This window comes from Myiozetetes cayanensis, unplaced genomic scaffold (genome assembly GCF_022539395.1).
Source record: "Myiozetetes cayanensis isolate MyiCay16 unplaced genomic scaffold, myiCay2020 scf6-25, whole genome shotgun sequence".
Lineage (NCBI taxonomy): Eukaryota > Metazoa > Chordata > Aves > Passeriformes > Tyrannidae > Myiozetetes > Myiozetetes cayanensis.
The window spans coordinates 52938786-52956062 of NW_026087853.1; positions in this window are offsets into that span (position 1 = coordinate 52938786).

A 17277-nucleotide genomic window follows, 5' to 3' on the forward strand; every position below is an offset into this window, starting at 1 on the left:
ATCGTGCATGCTAAAATTGTGGGATAGGTCTATTTGATATGTCATGATGAAACTAAACAAGCAGTTTTTTAAACATCTTGTATCACTCCTTTTTCCCATATGTCTCATCACTGGGTTTAACAGTATCATAAGTGTCATGATTTTTGGTGTGTTTTTTTGTGGAGCTGCAGCTTCTGGATTTTTTACCTGACAATAAACGTGAAAATAACTTACATATCAAGCTGTTGTGGTTGCCAAAAAACACTTAACGACCTGCTCAGTTTGATGTGAAAAGCAAATTACGAGCATATTCATTGTGAGAAAACTTCAGACTAGGGGGCCTGAGCCATGATTTTAGAATGCTTGGGGATCAGTGATATTTCATATACAGGTGTTTGCTGTTTATTAGCAGACAAGCAACAAGACAGGATTACTGGAAAATTTTGGATTAGGAATTCAATGACTACTTAGTCACATGTATTGACTGTGTTGTCTTAGGCACATAGTAGTTTTCAACATATCCAGAAATGAGACTAATAATTTAGCCAATGACTATAAAAATTAAATCTATTTTATGGGCTGATCAGATGATCTCCTGAGTTTTTCTAAACCAGGAATATCTGAGCTACTTAGTGGGTGCAGCCTTTAATTCCTGGGAAACTCTTATACTGAACATTGTATTTTAAAGAATAACTAGAAAAAATAGTATTTGTATAACTTTTATAAGGTGAAATTTGTTATTAGATATAGAATTTTAAAACACTCCCAAATGTTCATAGTTTTGCTTGGATATGTATTTTTTCTTCCAGGCTGTTCTGTGGCTTGGAAACAGCAATCTATTTTTGAACCATGACACTTTTATTTTAAACAAATAACTCAGCATTCAAATTTCCAGTTCAAATCTAATCAAAAGTGTTTTTTTGTAGTAAATAATGGTAGCATCTCCTTTGACTCTTCAGACAGAAAGTATAGAAAGTTACTTTAACTAGTTCTCTGATTTTAATTTTGTCCAAACTAAATTTTAGAAACCTGTTTGTTACATTGGAAAAGGATTACCATAGGCCTTCAGTCTGCAAGGATTTAAGCACACAGGGGATCCAGATGAACTCTAGCAATGTCATCTAGACATTTTCTGCATTTAGCTGCTACTGTATTTCTGACTTGTGCAGTTTTTCAAGATTTTAAAATCAAAGTTCAAAACCTTGAATATTACAACAAACATCCAGTAACGAGAGAGGGGGACTTTTACTTGTTTGTCAGGAGTGAAATCAATACACAAACACAGAAGACATTTTTAGCTGTGAGTTTGCTGCGGAAGCAGGGTCGTGCTGTTGTAAAATAGTTTTCATTTCATAACCTCAGTTTTACAAGTGTCATATCACTGCAGCCTATAAAAAAAGAGTTGACCCATTACACAACTGTTAGTAATGAACTAAGAAGGATTACAGGAAGTGGTAACTCCTAAAGAAGCATTCGTACCAAATGCTTTTATCACCAGGGCAAGTATGTTTTACATGTGACTTATAAAATAGATAGATTTATTTGGAACAAAGATTATTGATAACATGCTAAAGTTTGTTGCAGTAATACTGCACTGTCCAGTATTTGAACACTTATACATAATTTTCAGATAGGCAGGAATTTATGAACTTACCAGTCGTCTTGCCCAGTTTTTCTTCCAATAAGAATCTTAATAGCACAGTGATCTACAAAACTGGCAGTAATCACTGTTGGGTGTGAGTTTTTAGTTTGGTTTTTTTTGTTTTCTTTTGTTTTTTTCTGTTATATTTTGGTTTTGTTTGTTTGTTTTTTCCCTCTGGTCTTATTTTCTTTATAATGAAAAGGTAAAAAATACAACTGGCATCCATCCTTCATATATAAATTGAATAAATCAGATTCCAGGTTCAAGTAGTTATTTTCCTCCTCTTTTATTTCCAGAATACTTCACGTTTTTCTGCGAGTGTTTATTGCTAAAATGTTATATGATTTTCTCTCTGTGAGAGAAGATGTGTAAACAACAGGGCACAGACTTTCTAATGACAAACACCAATCTAAACACAGCAGGGCTGTAGCAGATTGCTCAAGGAAAATTAGATAATCTTTTTTAATAATCCAATATGAAACTTAGCAGTGACCAAGAAAATATTTCTCAACTGACACATCTATAATCTGCCCGATGTTTTTGAATATATTTTGTTTGGACACCTCTTTCTGCTCAGTTTCATCACCCCCTGGCAAAATCATACAAAACTTTTCAATAAATGCAACTATTTTCCCTTAAATTAAACTTCCAGTGGTTTATACAGAAGGTAACAGGTCAAATGCACAGCCAGAACTTTTGAGGTGGCAAGGGCAGGGTAGCCTAGCTGAGCTGAAGGCTGTAAACACTCATTGGTCAGCTTTTAAATTAAAGAGTAACTTCTCTCTTTCAGCTCTCCTATTTCTGGCATTATCTTGATGGTTGTTGCAGGTAAAAGCCTCATGACATTTGCATGCTGATCTGTCCAGGAAGGTATCCTGTTTGAAGAATGAAGGTTCAAAAAGGAGGCTTAGAAACAAAAGAGGAAAAACACTAAAATAGGCATTGGGTCACAGCAGAGTGCAGAATTTGTGTCAGAAGAAACTGCTACAGTCCCTGTCTTTTGCAGGTGTACTTAGCTTTGCATGCTGATTAAAATCCTTTGAAGCTGATAGGACTGAACAGTTGTGGGTGAATTTAAGCTGATATGTAAGTACTGAAGTGCTGCATATCCCTAAGAATCAGGTTCTCTGAGCAGTCACCCTAACTCTTCTCTTGTTTTTGTTGTATCCTTGATAGATATAACCAAAGATGGAATGTTCCAGTTCTGACCCTGGTCCTCCAACATCCCATTTAACTACTCACATGATAAAGTTATTTGTAAATGTTAAATCTTTGCAGGATTATGATCTAAAGGAGTATTAGAGCCTGATCCAGCTACTTCAGAGGCCTGCCCTAGATTTTGGTGATCAGTGTATCAGAGCCATACTAAAGGGATTAAGATGCTGCCGGTGCTTACTGAAGATATAGTTTGCCTAAAAGCACAGTCCAGCACTGACACATCCAGGGCACGGGACAGAACGGGGCACGTCCCATCGTGCCGCTCATGCTTCACCCTGATGGGTTGCAGTGGCTCCAGTAGCCTTCACTTTATTTATGCTTTGATAATCCAAATGCTTAGCAGTGTAAATATTTCCCCTGTGTGGCTATACACAGAGAGATGGATTTACTTATATAATGTGTGAGGCAATGTCATGGATAAATGTCAAGTTTTTGCCAGTGTCTGAGATGAGTGGGTTACCTGCTGCAGCGACAGGGAGGTGCCAGGCTGGCTGCCATGGCCCCATCCCAGCAACCCTGCCCTGCCCAGAGCTCTCCAGGGGACAGAGCCTCTCTTTAGAAGTAGATTTATACTTTACAGCATATAAGCAGCTTGTGCAAAAAAATAAAGGAAAAAAATGTTAGACTCCTTTCCTTGCCTTGAATATCTGTGGAGTATTGCTGGCAAGTAAACCAGGTAGTTGAAGACCAGGTAAAGAAAAAGTTTGTTGGGTTTTTTGGTTGGTTAGGGGTTTTTTTGTTTGTGTTGTTTTTTGGGTTTTTTTTGTGGTGAGTCCTTTTTCTGTGTGTTGTAAATCTGCTATTGCACCAGAAATGCTGAAGGCCCAGTAAAAGCAGGGAACGTGCTAGACTGGAAGGTATTGCTTTTTCCCTATTTGGTTTCCCATTTATTTCAGACCTACAGAAATGATGTTGTGTTTGATACAATGATAGTCCTGTTATCATGCATTATATGGTGTGTGTGTATATATCCAAGCAGTTTTGACCCAATCATCAAAACACATTAAAAACACTAGAGGGACAAAAAAAAGTACTATCACTTCTATTTTGTGGTGAGGGTGTGTGTTGTAGCTATGTCAAATGGGCAACAAAAAATTTGTTGCAGCCAGAATACAAGTTCCCTTGCCAGATCTGTGTCCAGCTTAAGAATACTTCCTTTCTCATTACGTGACATCATCCTGAACAAATGATATTAAATGGTATAAAATAATCAGTCTTGCATAATACCTTTACCTTTCATCTTGGATTTCAAAGCACTTTACAATCATTAATGTTTACCTCTTAACCCAGTAATCACATGAGTAAAGTCTTCCTCACACAGAAGAAACATTTCTAAATAGTTTTACATCCTGTTGGAGATGAGAGGAGAAGCCAAATTTACCCAGACCCTGGGATTAAAATGCAGTACATCTGCTCTCCTTAAGCATCTGCCTTCCTTTCAAATGCATCTACAGACCCAAAAGTCTCAATAAATATTGACATGTAGGTGGTTTTGGTGCATATCTGAAACTTGATGCTGCTGTTTAAATTTAGGATCTCCAGCTGACACAGGTCTGTTGCTCCATAGAGAAATACTTCTGTCATGTCATGTGTGTAATCACAGCTGTTTTGTTTGCTTGTTTCATAAATGGCTTTCTTCACAAGCTGGATTTTGTTCAATATCCATTTCCAGTTCTGAGATATTGGTCAGCAGCGTTTGGGACAAGAGTAGTACTTAACCAGATGAACAGTCTTGTCCCATGGGAATAACCAGTGACTTCTAATCCATCCAATCACTCTCTATAAGGAAACCACAGAAACAAAATCTATCAATGGTACAAGAACACAGCTCAACTCAGCAAAAGCTTTCAAAATATTAACTGCAAGTTACTGGAAGATTTAAAGTATTCATAAAAGACAAAATACTACTGAGACTTTGAAAAGTCAGACATTATTTGTCATGCTTTGTGTTCTGATTTTGCCCTGATTTTTAGTGTCATACTTGTTTGTTCTAGGGTGAATGGGCTTAGGGCCAGCGTAAACCTGGACTTACTGTCTGAGAGCCAACCCTGTAAATGAAATTGTTTCTTCTGACTGATGTAACTCTGCCACAGAAATCCATATCAGGTTTTGATCCATTGCATAGCTACTATGTATGATCCAGTGCAGCCTTTCACTATCTGTTTCTGCAAAGTCTTGACCATCTTTGTGTTTGTTTCTCATGACCAAAAGCTGCCTCTTTGATATTATTTATCTTTAGAAGGGGTAGGGTTGGCAACAATTCAACACCAGAAAAGAATCTGGCACTAAGGCCTTCTAAATATAGCCACTTACTGAATTTACTGATTTTATTTCTTTTCTTTATATGGAATTACTTTTTAGCTACCGTATCCTTTCAGATTCAGGCTGTTGTGCTATTTTTTAATCTTTGCATTGGAGAATAGTATTTCAAGCATTTGGAAGTTTTCTTTTCACCATTTGTAGAAGGGTGCTGGGCTTTGACCCTGTCACCACCCGAGATGTTTTGAAACTTGCCCACACCTTTATTTACTGCGGACTGAATTACTGAGTCCTGCCAAACTTCCTGCTAAGCCACTGCTGTTTGAAGGTTTTATTAGAGTTAATATATTGAGAGCAGAAATTCATAATCTTTTTAAAGTTTGAAGTCACTTTATTATTGATTCTTTGCTGTGTGATGACATGTGTCCCTCTCGATTCCCACTTGTAGTTTGTTTTACATACAAAAATATGTTTACAGCTTTGATCACAGTCCAATAATTCATGGGTATAGCTGGGATAGTTAAAGAATTTTGTCAAAGTATTGTAGGATAAAATGGACTGAAAATAGATTATATACCGGTATTTAAACTGCGAAAAGGTATGGATCATGAACTTCTTTAGCTTATTTTAATCCAAGAGGGTTTGCAATAAGAAAACAAATAACTGATGGTAACATAAACAATATCAGTTTACATAGTTTTATGGGTGATAGAGCTTGACAATGGACATGTAATGTGTATTTGTAGGTGTGGTTTATAAATACATCTGTGCCAATCGAATATATGATTCAGTTGTCCTTAAAACACCGGACATATGGATTTAAAAAAAAATTGAGAAATGCAATGTTAAATACCTAGTTAATTGATGGTAAAGGAAAGGTGACTGTCAGTTCTATAATCAAGCAGAAGAAACATCCTAAATTTGGAAGTAGAAACTAGATACATTCAAGCCACAAATAACCTGCAGCAGCAGAGGTCTTTTTTTATTCTGAGGCGAGCTAGTTCTTGGTGCAATCTTCTTTGGTATGCAGAAGCTTCTTTAATACTTAAGCCTTTTTAATAAAGACTAAAATACTTCTAAAAGGGGTACTGTAATGTGAATAGAAAGTATATGGTCAGATAGGAAATCAAGTTAAGTCAAGACAAAGTTCCTCAGCTATTAAACTTTGTGCATATCTTCCTTTGAGTCCAATTTCCCTTCTGATTATCTACTATCAAGGGTGTATTCAACATGAACTGATAGAAGACATGGCTCCATTCCTGTTATTTTCTATTTCCATTTCCACATACACATACAACAATTCACAAAGAAATTTATCAGAAGCAGCGAATTAGTGAATGGTTTTAAAACGAGTCAATACTTTGAGTGTTTTAAGGTTCGGTTTCAGTAAAGAGCATGATTTAACATGATCCATTTACTTTGCATGGCAATGACATTACTATTGGATGAGCTGCTACATCTAGGGCCAGAGTAACCCCCAGCAAACAGGACATAACTGAGTTTAGAAATCACTAAACCCATGCTATCTGCAGCCATACATTTTTATCATACATGACCACTTCCTGAAAGAGCATTGATGAAAATAGAGTTGTAATTTGTTGTAAGAAAATAAGCTATTTTCTTATCATCCAGATGCAGATCCTGCACCACTGAACTCAGTGGAAGTTGCATGAAGCTAAGTGGGTTTTAGTCTTGTGGACCTTTTGTGTGTGCAAAAATGTGCTCACGCTGCATCCCTTCAGGTGAGGGGACAGAGTTCCCCCTGAGACTAGTGAGGCTCTTTCAGGGACAGTTAGAGAAGAGGCTTCAATCTGACTTGTCACTTTGGGAAGCCTTCTCTCTCTCCTGAGCAGCCCACAGTCACAAATTTCCCAATTTACTATATCAATAAAGGCCTCTCCATGTGTGGTGTTGGTGCTTCTTTTGGAACTATTTCTGGCATAATAAACAGATTCTTGCTTTTTGAGCATTTCCAAACCAAAGGCCAACTGATGTGTTACTCCTTGGCAAGGGGTTTTATTGTTCTGCCTGTCTGATGGGATATATGTAACAACAGCCATTTGCTCTGTTTCTTATTTTGCCTTATGTCGATGAAGTTTGCTTTTGTGATCTCCCCAAAAGGTACACTGAATTACTACAGATGGGATCTGACCAAGTGAACTCAAACAGGTTTGCTCTCTGCATCCACTTCTGATTTTTCCATATTAGAGCAGGGAGGAAGGTGCAAAGGAAAAACTAAGCAAGTTATTCTCCACAGAAGAGAGTGAAATACTTGTTTAAGAACACAAGAGAAACAGGGGCCTTGGAAGTAACACTGGCGCCCAAAAGTATTACTTCTTGTTCTGTACACAACTCATTTTGCTCCATTTAATCTAAAAAATGCATTTGCATAATGACTTTTTGTTAAATAAGAGGTACACTGTTGAACTGTTTAATTATACTTTGGCTGACTTGCACATATTTTCAAATCTTTATTTCCTAAGAAGTTTAAAGGAGATGGAGTTTTCCAAGGTCTCTGTTTAATTATTTCGCCTACGTTTAGTTGGGGAGTTTTCTTTTTAATCCAGTTTCTTTCTTTTTTTCCCTCTACTTTCCTTCTTTTTTCTCCCTTTCCTCTCTCTTGTAAAACACAACCCTGGGCATTCAGATTTAGGCAGCTGTCCAAATCTATTTTGAAACAAAATTTAAAATCAAAACTTCTTGCAGCTATAGGGTGAGGGTCATGTGGGAGTGTCCTGGGACATCAGGAAAACTTGTAATGACATTGCAGACACATCTCTCTTTCCCCCCCCTGTAAATATGTGCATAATGTAGAGCTATAAAAATATTATTTTTCAGAAGAAGTCGAGGTCACCTTGTCCCATAGAGGACCAGCTGAAAGAACTTTGGCTCGGAAAAGAGGGAAGGTAGGCATATCTTACCTAAGAAACATAAATTTTCCTGATTAAGAGCAAAGACCTAGCAAAACATGCCTAGATTTTGCAGTGTTGACATGCAGTTTCATTATTACCATACTAATAATTACTTCGAATCAGAGGTAGAAAAACTGTGGAACCTGAAATGCCACGCAGAGAAGGGAGAACTCGCGGCATTTCGCAGATACTGAGATACACAAAGCTTTTGTGAGTGCTAGTTCTGTGTTCACACCTGTCGGTTTTCCATACTGAACTCCCAGTAATCCTGTAGTATGAAGAAAGGTTGATACTTTGAACAAAACTTGGAGCAGAAGTAGAGGTGAACACATTTGAAACTGCATTTGTAGCTGAAAAAACATGCTAGTATTTTGATTTTTCCCCTGATGTTTCTATGGTAGTTATCCTTGTGTGTTTTTCAGCTGCTTTTGAGGCACTGCTGTACTGCTGGCTGTGAAAGTGAGAGAACAGCTTCTGCAGATGAAAGGCCAGCAATGATAGCGCTGGAATGTGACCTCGGCCATTTATCAGAATGACATTGTCAGTCAGATGATACACCATCCTTATTTTTCCGACCACTCCTGGCATGAATTCAGGTTAGTTCAGGATGGGGGCATACATTGCCATGCCATGCATATACCCATAATTGGCCTATTAAGACTCACAATATGAAGTCAACTTTGTTAATATGGAAAAGGTTCATTTTCAAAAGCCCTCTCTTGTGTGTAGGTATTTAACATGTTCTTCTGTCACTTCCAACCTGTTTTAAAAATCCACTTGAAAGAAACCAGTGGGATTAGAGAAAGACTGGTTAGTCTCTCTGTAAAAAAACTAGATAAATTGAAATAGATATCAAATGAGGGTAATTTTTTTGCTATGGAGCATGGGTATTCTTCTGCTTAACAGACCAAAGTCTCATGAACTGTTAATGATTATTCCTTACTGCCTCAGATTTCTGAAGTATCTAAAACAATAACAGAAAAGAAGCTTTTATCTAAAAGAGAGATTTTGAGTAAATGATGTTACTTGGGTGTAATTTCCATAGCTTCCTTCTGTCTATCTGCCAGTGAAAATAATGGAGACAAGTGTTTGGTGGAGAGATTAGGAGGGTGAAAGCTGGGACATTTTCAGCCTGGCTTTGGTTTGCACTGTGAGCAAGTTAATTCCTTGAGCCACAACATCCACAGCTGCAAAACAGGGTGAAACTTCAGAGTCCTCAAAATAAAAACCCTCTCCTTTGTAAATGGAAATTCTGTTTCTACAGTACTACTTCTAAGATTGTGCAGATCTGAGACTTCTTTGTAGATTGTGTCTCTGAGGACATTCCAAAGGTTCAGGAATATTTTGGGGGTTTGTTAGGGCATACAGATTAGGACAAGGCATGCAGGTGAGGCTGTCCTTAAGCTAAATGGTTGAAATGCCAGAAATGTGGTACTTTAAAATCTTGACAAAAGGAAATACTTCTACTTCTCTTTCTTGTCTGTGGAGTGTGGAAGAATTTCTGTGGTTGTTGCCATGATGAATCACGCAGATAGCAGTTATGCATGAGTTATTGTTTTAGGATGAAACTCCATGTTTAGTTTTTGATAATGCTTCTGCTCTTGAAGGGAGAATTGAAAATGGTTGTGTTCTGTATTCAATTCTATCTCTATTTTTTTGGCAGATGAATATGCTGCATGATGCTTGTGTTTGAATATTTAAATAGCATAGAAAACACAAGATTTCTGATATTCTAGAGTTGAAAAATTAGAAATGAGTTAGTAAATAAGTGAGTTGAAAATAACATTTTCAGCCAGTTATGTCTTTGTGTTTCCAAGATAGTTTCTTATACAACCTAAAAAAATCAAGTATTTCTTCACAAAAATGCCCACCCGGACCAAAGAAGAGCAGCGGGAGACTTATCCATCTTAAAGTTTTTGGTCATAAGCCTGTTTGTTTCCTTTTGAAATATAGTATTGTGGTAACCACAGAAATAGAAAGCATTTCAGAGTGAATGAATAAGCAAAATATTCTTATTCTTGGTGAAGAAGTGCCTATGTGATCCCATTGACAAGGTGAATAATTTCTAACAATTACATATCAAAAATTAAGAATCAGTTTAAACAATATCTTGACTCATCAGTCAAGTTTTAAGCATGCTTATAATTTTCTCATTAGTTTTGAATCCCATGTTTGGGAAGAGACTGGACGTATTGGCTGATTCATTTTCTGGTGATTAAGTGGTATGTCTGAACAGGAAACATACTGCATAAGGCTTAGGGGGGTTATAAATAGAACATGTTCTGAGGGAAAATTGTTATGCAGACAGCAGAGTCTGTTGATACATGACTGCATAGATGTTGTCTGCTGTACACCACCAGTATTTGTAATGAAAATTTTCTCTTTCCTTTTTTTTTTTTAAACCCACTTTAATTACTTAATACTATTTCTTTACATCGTTATTTTATTTAGATGAATGTCTAGGGGTAGTAGTCACTTTTAAACTTCAAAATAAACTTCCTTGATAGCTGTCAATTTGTTTTCAAGGCCTGTGTTTTTTGATTCCAAGAACACATTTCTTTAAACTTACCCTTGCCAAACGGACAAAATCCTGACTTACTGTGCACTTCCTATGTGCTTTCTTCTGTGACAGTCTGTTTATGTCACACATCACATGCACAGAGAGAGCAAGGAATGGGACACAAGCTAGGAATTCCAGCACAGATATGACTTCTGCCATTGGTAAACTAGTGAGTTACCTTAGGCAAGGTAAAATCAATGGCTTTGTCTGCAAAACCAGAAAGAGCATCCTTCCCCCCGCCTCTCCAATTAGCAGCAAACTCAGGATCCCTATCTCGTCATATTCCAGTGCAATTTACTGACAAATGGATCACTTGACTGGAAAGAGCAGTTCTGTCATTGTTTAAAAAGGAGCTATGTTGCTAACACAGGAAGAAAAATATTGTGGACAAGTAATGGAAATAAAATCTAACTTCCATAATTTATAGCTGGATCCAGAGCTAACCAAAGCCAGTAGGAGTCTTTCCACTGACTTCATCAAACTTTGCATATTTGTCCTCAGAAGTGCAAGTAGTACAGCCCAGCCAGGCCCTGGGAGATGCTCCAACCCCTTGTTCTCAGCTGACCTTCTTTGGCCAGAGCTGCCTGGGTGAAAGTGGTACTATACACAGTACCAAGGGCAGGCCAAATGAAAAACATGGAACAAAAAAATGCTGTAGGAAAACCTGCTCTAAACCAGACAAAGCTACATATAAGTAACAGTAAATGGTAGCAGCATTATGGGTTCTTTTGCCTCCAGGCAAGCGCCTACACATTTATAAATAATGACATGCAGACATTAGTTTAGTTTAAGATGCTTATTGATGCTTTGTAGACTAATGTTTTAAGCAAAACAGAAGGCAAGAGTGGGCAAGTTTCCAAAATCTGGATATACTGTGAAATAAAAAAGTACATGTCAACTTTCTCTCCATGAGCACACAGTGAAATGTACATGTTTGCTAAAAATCCTAATACTGTGTACTAAAATAAAAAACCTCCTACTCTGTCAGTGCCTGGAGTAAATAATAAGAGAAGTGGCCAGGCTCATGAAGGAAATCAGCCATTTAACTAAAGCAGAAACCTCCTTGAAATGCAGAACTGTTTTTTTAATAAGGAAGTTTCATCTGTAAACTTTCACAATAAACCCTTCTCTGAAACAGTCTGTTAGATAGCAACCGTATTTTGTTGAAATTTAATATTAATTATCCATGTATAACTAAACTTTTGTTTACTATCTGACAACAAATATTTGTCTGTGTGGGTGAAAGGCCAGACAGTGTTCTCTTGATCACCAGGAAGTAAATCAAACATTTTGAATCCTGTGGAGATATTTAAAACCGATTTTTTAAAAATTTTGAAAATACCTTTTCGTCTTTAGCTTATGCATTGCTAAACACTGTGTTGGTGAATGGGTGATGGCAGATGCATATCTTGAAAGAGCAGCATAATTGCTGCTCATTAAGACATTGCAAGGAAGCAATATATAGCTAAAAGAAGCACTTCACATGCAGAAAGAAGCGCTTGCAAATCAGGAAGGCTGAACAGGCAAAAGAAGACTTCTGAGCTGTGCTGAGTTTCACAGGTCAATCCCGTGTATGAATTGTAAATATTGCCCTATGAAGGGCTCTTGAAAGAAATGCCAGTTCTGTGAGTAAGGCGGAACAATCACACAGGGAGCTGAGGGACTAAGTTTCTGCTCAACAGGATTTCCCCTGGGAATGTGGCAGTTGTTAGTCTTCATTTCAGCTGTTGAGAAAACGCACTTGTGCCCAGGCTTTGTTTCCTCCCCAAGTGCTGCTGTTACCATTCCAGGGAGTTCAAAGTGGTTTTGCTCTCGGTGTGTTCAGGCTCCTCCTCCACCAGCTGAAATCTGTTATTTCAAACTCTGGATACAGAGGAGCAGGAAGGGTGGAGGGATGCCAACTGCCCTGCTGACAAATTTCCAGATGTGCGGGACCCTTTTTTCAATTTAAAAATACTTTTGTTTTACCCTGGTACTGAAACTGGAAAGCTACTGGCACGTGGTGCAAGTCTGAAAAGGTCTCTCTTTAAGCTACGCTTGTTTGTTTGAAGTTGCTAACATGGCATGTTTAAACACTATATGATGGAGTTCATAAAACTATTTTGCAGGTTGTCAGGAACAATATTGTTTGTGCTGTGATCTGGTGAGATTGCATGAGCTAAGATGCAGGGAACAGGAGGCCGTTCAACAAGCCTTGGTGTTACGCTGGGAGGTGGTGGCAATTTGTAAGGTGGCACCTCTCTGCCCAGCCCTAAGCCAAAGGGTGGCAGAAAACGTAATGCTGCAAAACCTGCCACCCCTGGTGGATGCAGCAGCCAGGACTGAACTGCCTCCAACATCCTCGACATCTCCAAAACTTACGGCAGGGAGGAGAGTGGCCATGGCCTTATTCCACACGTGGTCTCAACCTTGCCAAAACGCTTGCTGAAAAACTTCTTTTGCTCTGCCAGGTGAGCTATAGCACAGCTCTTCCCTCTCACAAGCAGTGCTGAAGAGGATTGTATTGTCCTGAGCCTCTGTGGATTTGGCAGAGGGGTCTGGGTAGTGCCGCTGTCTGTGCGTGGCCCACGTCTGTCTGGCTGTGCTGAGCTCCTCTGGGAGCAGAGGTGTTATGGGAGGCTGAGCTCTTCCCTACAGTTTTATGGAAGACTGACAACGCTGGCAGGAGGCCAATTTAACTGGGAAAACCAAAATTGACTAAGCTTGAACAACTTAATTATCACACAAGGTTTAACAGGTAAAATGGCTTTAGGCCCCATTTAAGAAACCAGGGATGAAAGGGTGGAAACAGGAATAAGCTGTTTGTTTTTTTTTTTTTTCTATGATCAGATAAGAAAGAGAAATCTTCAGTGCTGCTGTAGCTGGATACAAAATAAAAAAAAAAGTCTTGACGTTGCAGGGAGTAGTTAAAAAGCAATTAAACTTTGAAGAGCATATTCCCAAGTAGCATTTTGAGAGCAGGGTTGTATTTTTACCCAGTGAGAAGTCCAATCCTTTGAGGGTAATTTTCCTTAGTTTAAGGTAGTGATTAGAGACCTATAACTCACAACTTTATAACACCAGGTTTAGGGAAAGTCTCCTTTGAGTCTGTGTTGTGGGCAGCCTCTCAATGCCATGAATACCTTCAGCTTTAGCAGTTGTGTTGCTGTGCTGCTGTTTGGCCTCTGGTGATGATTGCTGAATTCTTGCTTTTAACAGATGTCTTAGTCTTTTTTCTTTTTTTCTTTTTATTTTTTGCAGTTGAGTGAAATCAGAAGAAAAGTTGGTTATTGCTTTAAATGAGCATAGTATTGACTCCAGTGAAATGTAGGAGGCTGAATGAAATTTTCTCTCTTATCAATGAGCATAGTAGTGAAAAATGTCAATATGCACCTTTCATTGAGCATTGCCACTGACCTCCTGGACCATGACAACTAAGCAGTTTTGAATGAAGTATTTGTAGCATTTGTAACATATATAAATCATACTGAAATGCAAACCGACAGGTAAACCAAATTTTTATAAGTATCAACACTTCTTGCTGGAATATGTATAAGCAAAATTTATGTGGAACCTATAGATCCCTAGTTATTCCCCTCTTCTTGACAGTATCCTTTGAAAATCCATAAATGGCATTAAACGTGCACAACTCTTGTTTCTTAGCAACCTTATTTTTTAAACAAAGGGGGGCTGAATACATATAATTTATTTATTTTAGGCTGGCAAGACAGACAATGATGTATAACAGACAAAACTAATACCCAGCAGTTGCTGGTTGTTTTCTATGATCTCCATAGAGCGAGTTAGAAACATTTGTGTTAGATAATTAAAAAAAAAAAAGGAACTATATCTTCTTCCTAGTCATTCCTTCTTGGCTAAGCATGGGAAGTGAGGTCATCTCTTCTCTAATACAGCATAATGCAGCACAGTAAATGATCAGTCACCAGAATCTCCCAAAGTAAACTCTGGCATTGCCAAAGAAAGTACCTCCTTCCCCAAGATTTAGCACTGAACTTCTAACATGGGTTTGCTCATGCATATGGAGTCAGAGACATTAAAGAAACAATTACATTAGCACAGACTTACTACAAGTGTTTAACTTAAAAATGAAGAATGAGAATTTGTGAAACTGGAAGGATGGCACTTAGAAGTGTTGTGGTTTCATCCTTGAGTTAGGCAAGTATGTCTGAGTGTTCAGCTGTCTGAGAAACAGTAATTTCCCTAAAACATCTCTGCACTCAGACTTATCGTGATGGTCCTCACTGGTTCAAACTCTGTCATTCTTCCATTAATGACACTCAGGGAAGTCTTTGTTCAGTAACACCCACAAAACATAAATAACATTTTAATTAAATAAAGTCCCTGCTAAGATTTAATATGCCAAGATCAAAGCATGTGGAAAGTGATCTTTGTCTCTGACAGAAGGTTTCCCACAGACAAGAAATAATCTCAGGTTCTTGCTGACAACACGTACAGAAAGGTTAATTTGTATTAAGGATGTGTTTACAGAAGGTTCCCTTTATTCACGGACAGTCACATTTTAGGAACTGTTTTCATGCAGGTCTGTGCTAAATACACAAGTCTTCTGAGTTGATTTTATTGTTTGTGTGTTTGGTTTTGGTTGTTTGTTTTTTTTCTCACAAAACTTCCCCAATCACAGATCAGGGTATTTTTCTTCTGATACAATCTGGAGTATTCTCTCTGCCTGCTTTGCAATGTGACATCCTTCAAGCAGTTACCAGCTCATGCAGATGTTTTAGCACCCTAAAAAGCAGAATCTATTTACCAGTTGTAATCATTTGCCTATGTGTTAAATTTTTTTATTACTGTAGTGGACATTGAAGTTTCCATTTTCTCTGCAAAGTCTTAATCTGAAATCAAGTATGACCAAATTCAGAGCACATTTTCAGGGAAGGTGTTAGTGCAGCCGTGCAGGAAGGAAATCTTATCAGCTTTGCTGAGCTTGGTGGGTTAGTTTTACAGAGAGTCATTCGTCAGCAGAATCCAAAGCAGCAAAGCTGCAAGCACTAGCTAGGGAAATGAGGCCTGATCCAAAGCCTATTGGAATCCATGCAAAACAACGTTTAATTATTTGATCCTTTTCTCTCTGAAGTCAGTGAGATGTTGACATTTATTTCAACAGGAGAAGTAGCTCTATGGCTTTGATACCTTTGATATCTCTCATGTATTTCTCAGAGTAGTGACTTGTGTAAATGAAAGCAAAATCAAAAGCTTTTTTTTTTATTCTTTTGAGCACAAACCCCCAAGTGTCAGAAATGAAAAGATAAAATATCTGTGGAATAAACTCTGATGACTCAACATTAATAAAATTAAGACTTTTAGTGACATTCCTTAATGAAATAATAAAAATATATCCCTATGGAAGACTAAATCTTTTAAAAGCTGACTAAAATACTGACTATAAGGACAGGAAAGGAATAAAATGCAATTCTTTATTATGATGACTTTTTCTACCCTTCCAAATGCCTACCTTATTTGATTCTCTGTCAAATTTTCTCAAAATTCAAACACACCTTACAAATGAGATGTGGCCTAAGAGAAGTCTCAAAGTTTTTAAGGTTCTGGTTGTTGCTTTCCAGAACTCAAAAATGTTTCCATGATTTGTAATTCCAACATCACCAAAGCTGGCATTATCCATTAATGAAGTAAAATCACAGGGAGACAGGACTCTTTTATAGGAATAAATACAGGACTATTTTTTTTTTTACCTTACTAAAATGAGAGTTTTCCTAGAAAGTGTGAGGGTCACTTCTTCTGCCTTCAAAGAAGGAATTTTTTATGATTCCTGAGCTAAAGATTTTGAAGAGGCTGGTGGTGACTAGCTTGGTACTCTCTATAAATCTTTAAAATTGCATTTTGCAAAGTGGTTTGGGATATGAATGAACTGAATGACACTGGGAGCAAGAGTCCTGTGCTCAGATTTGGTGTATTATTAGAAATTTTATGTCAGTAAAATCCTTTTTAGCTTCAGGGAGAGTCAACCAGCAGACATGATCCAAAAGGTGAAATTTCCTAGATTTGTGTCAGTAACCTGCATTAGACAAGCTCTATCTTCTTTTTGTCAAAATATCAGAGAAAATATACACAGAAAAAATAAAACCACCTATACACGTGCCCCAAACCCAAACAACAGAAGATTTGCATGGAGGAAAGAAAGACTAATGTTACCAACTTGGTAACATTACTGGCCAGGTGTGCTGTGGGATGGTTTGTTAGAGCTTGCCCTCTTAAAGGGTAGAGGCAGCACAGGGCAAATACAAATCTTGGCAGTTTTGTGCCATTGTGGAAGAGTCTCACTCCTGTTTCTGCTGCAGAAACTACTGATATAAGGAAGATAGAGTGATGAGAAGCCTGTCCCCAAACTTCCCTAACAAATTAATTTGTAGTCTTCTGTGGGAAGAGGGCTAGAAAATTAGCTATGTGTACTTTGTAGGTAATTCTGGGTTGTTGGGTATTTTAGTGAACCAAAGTATTTTGAACTGTTCCTCAAGATAAATGTGTAAATCTGTTATTGTGTTTGGAAACTTGAACAGAAATGTTGTTTAGAAGGTCTCTCACACTAGAATAGTTCCTTTAAATGCTAAGGATAGCATTTAAATACATGTGATACATGGGTAGGAAGGGCTATTTCCTGCACACGTGGTAAGAAAATCCTACTATTCCGGGCTCCTGGAAAATTATATGCTCCCACGTAAAGAGTTCAGCTT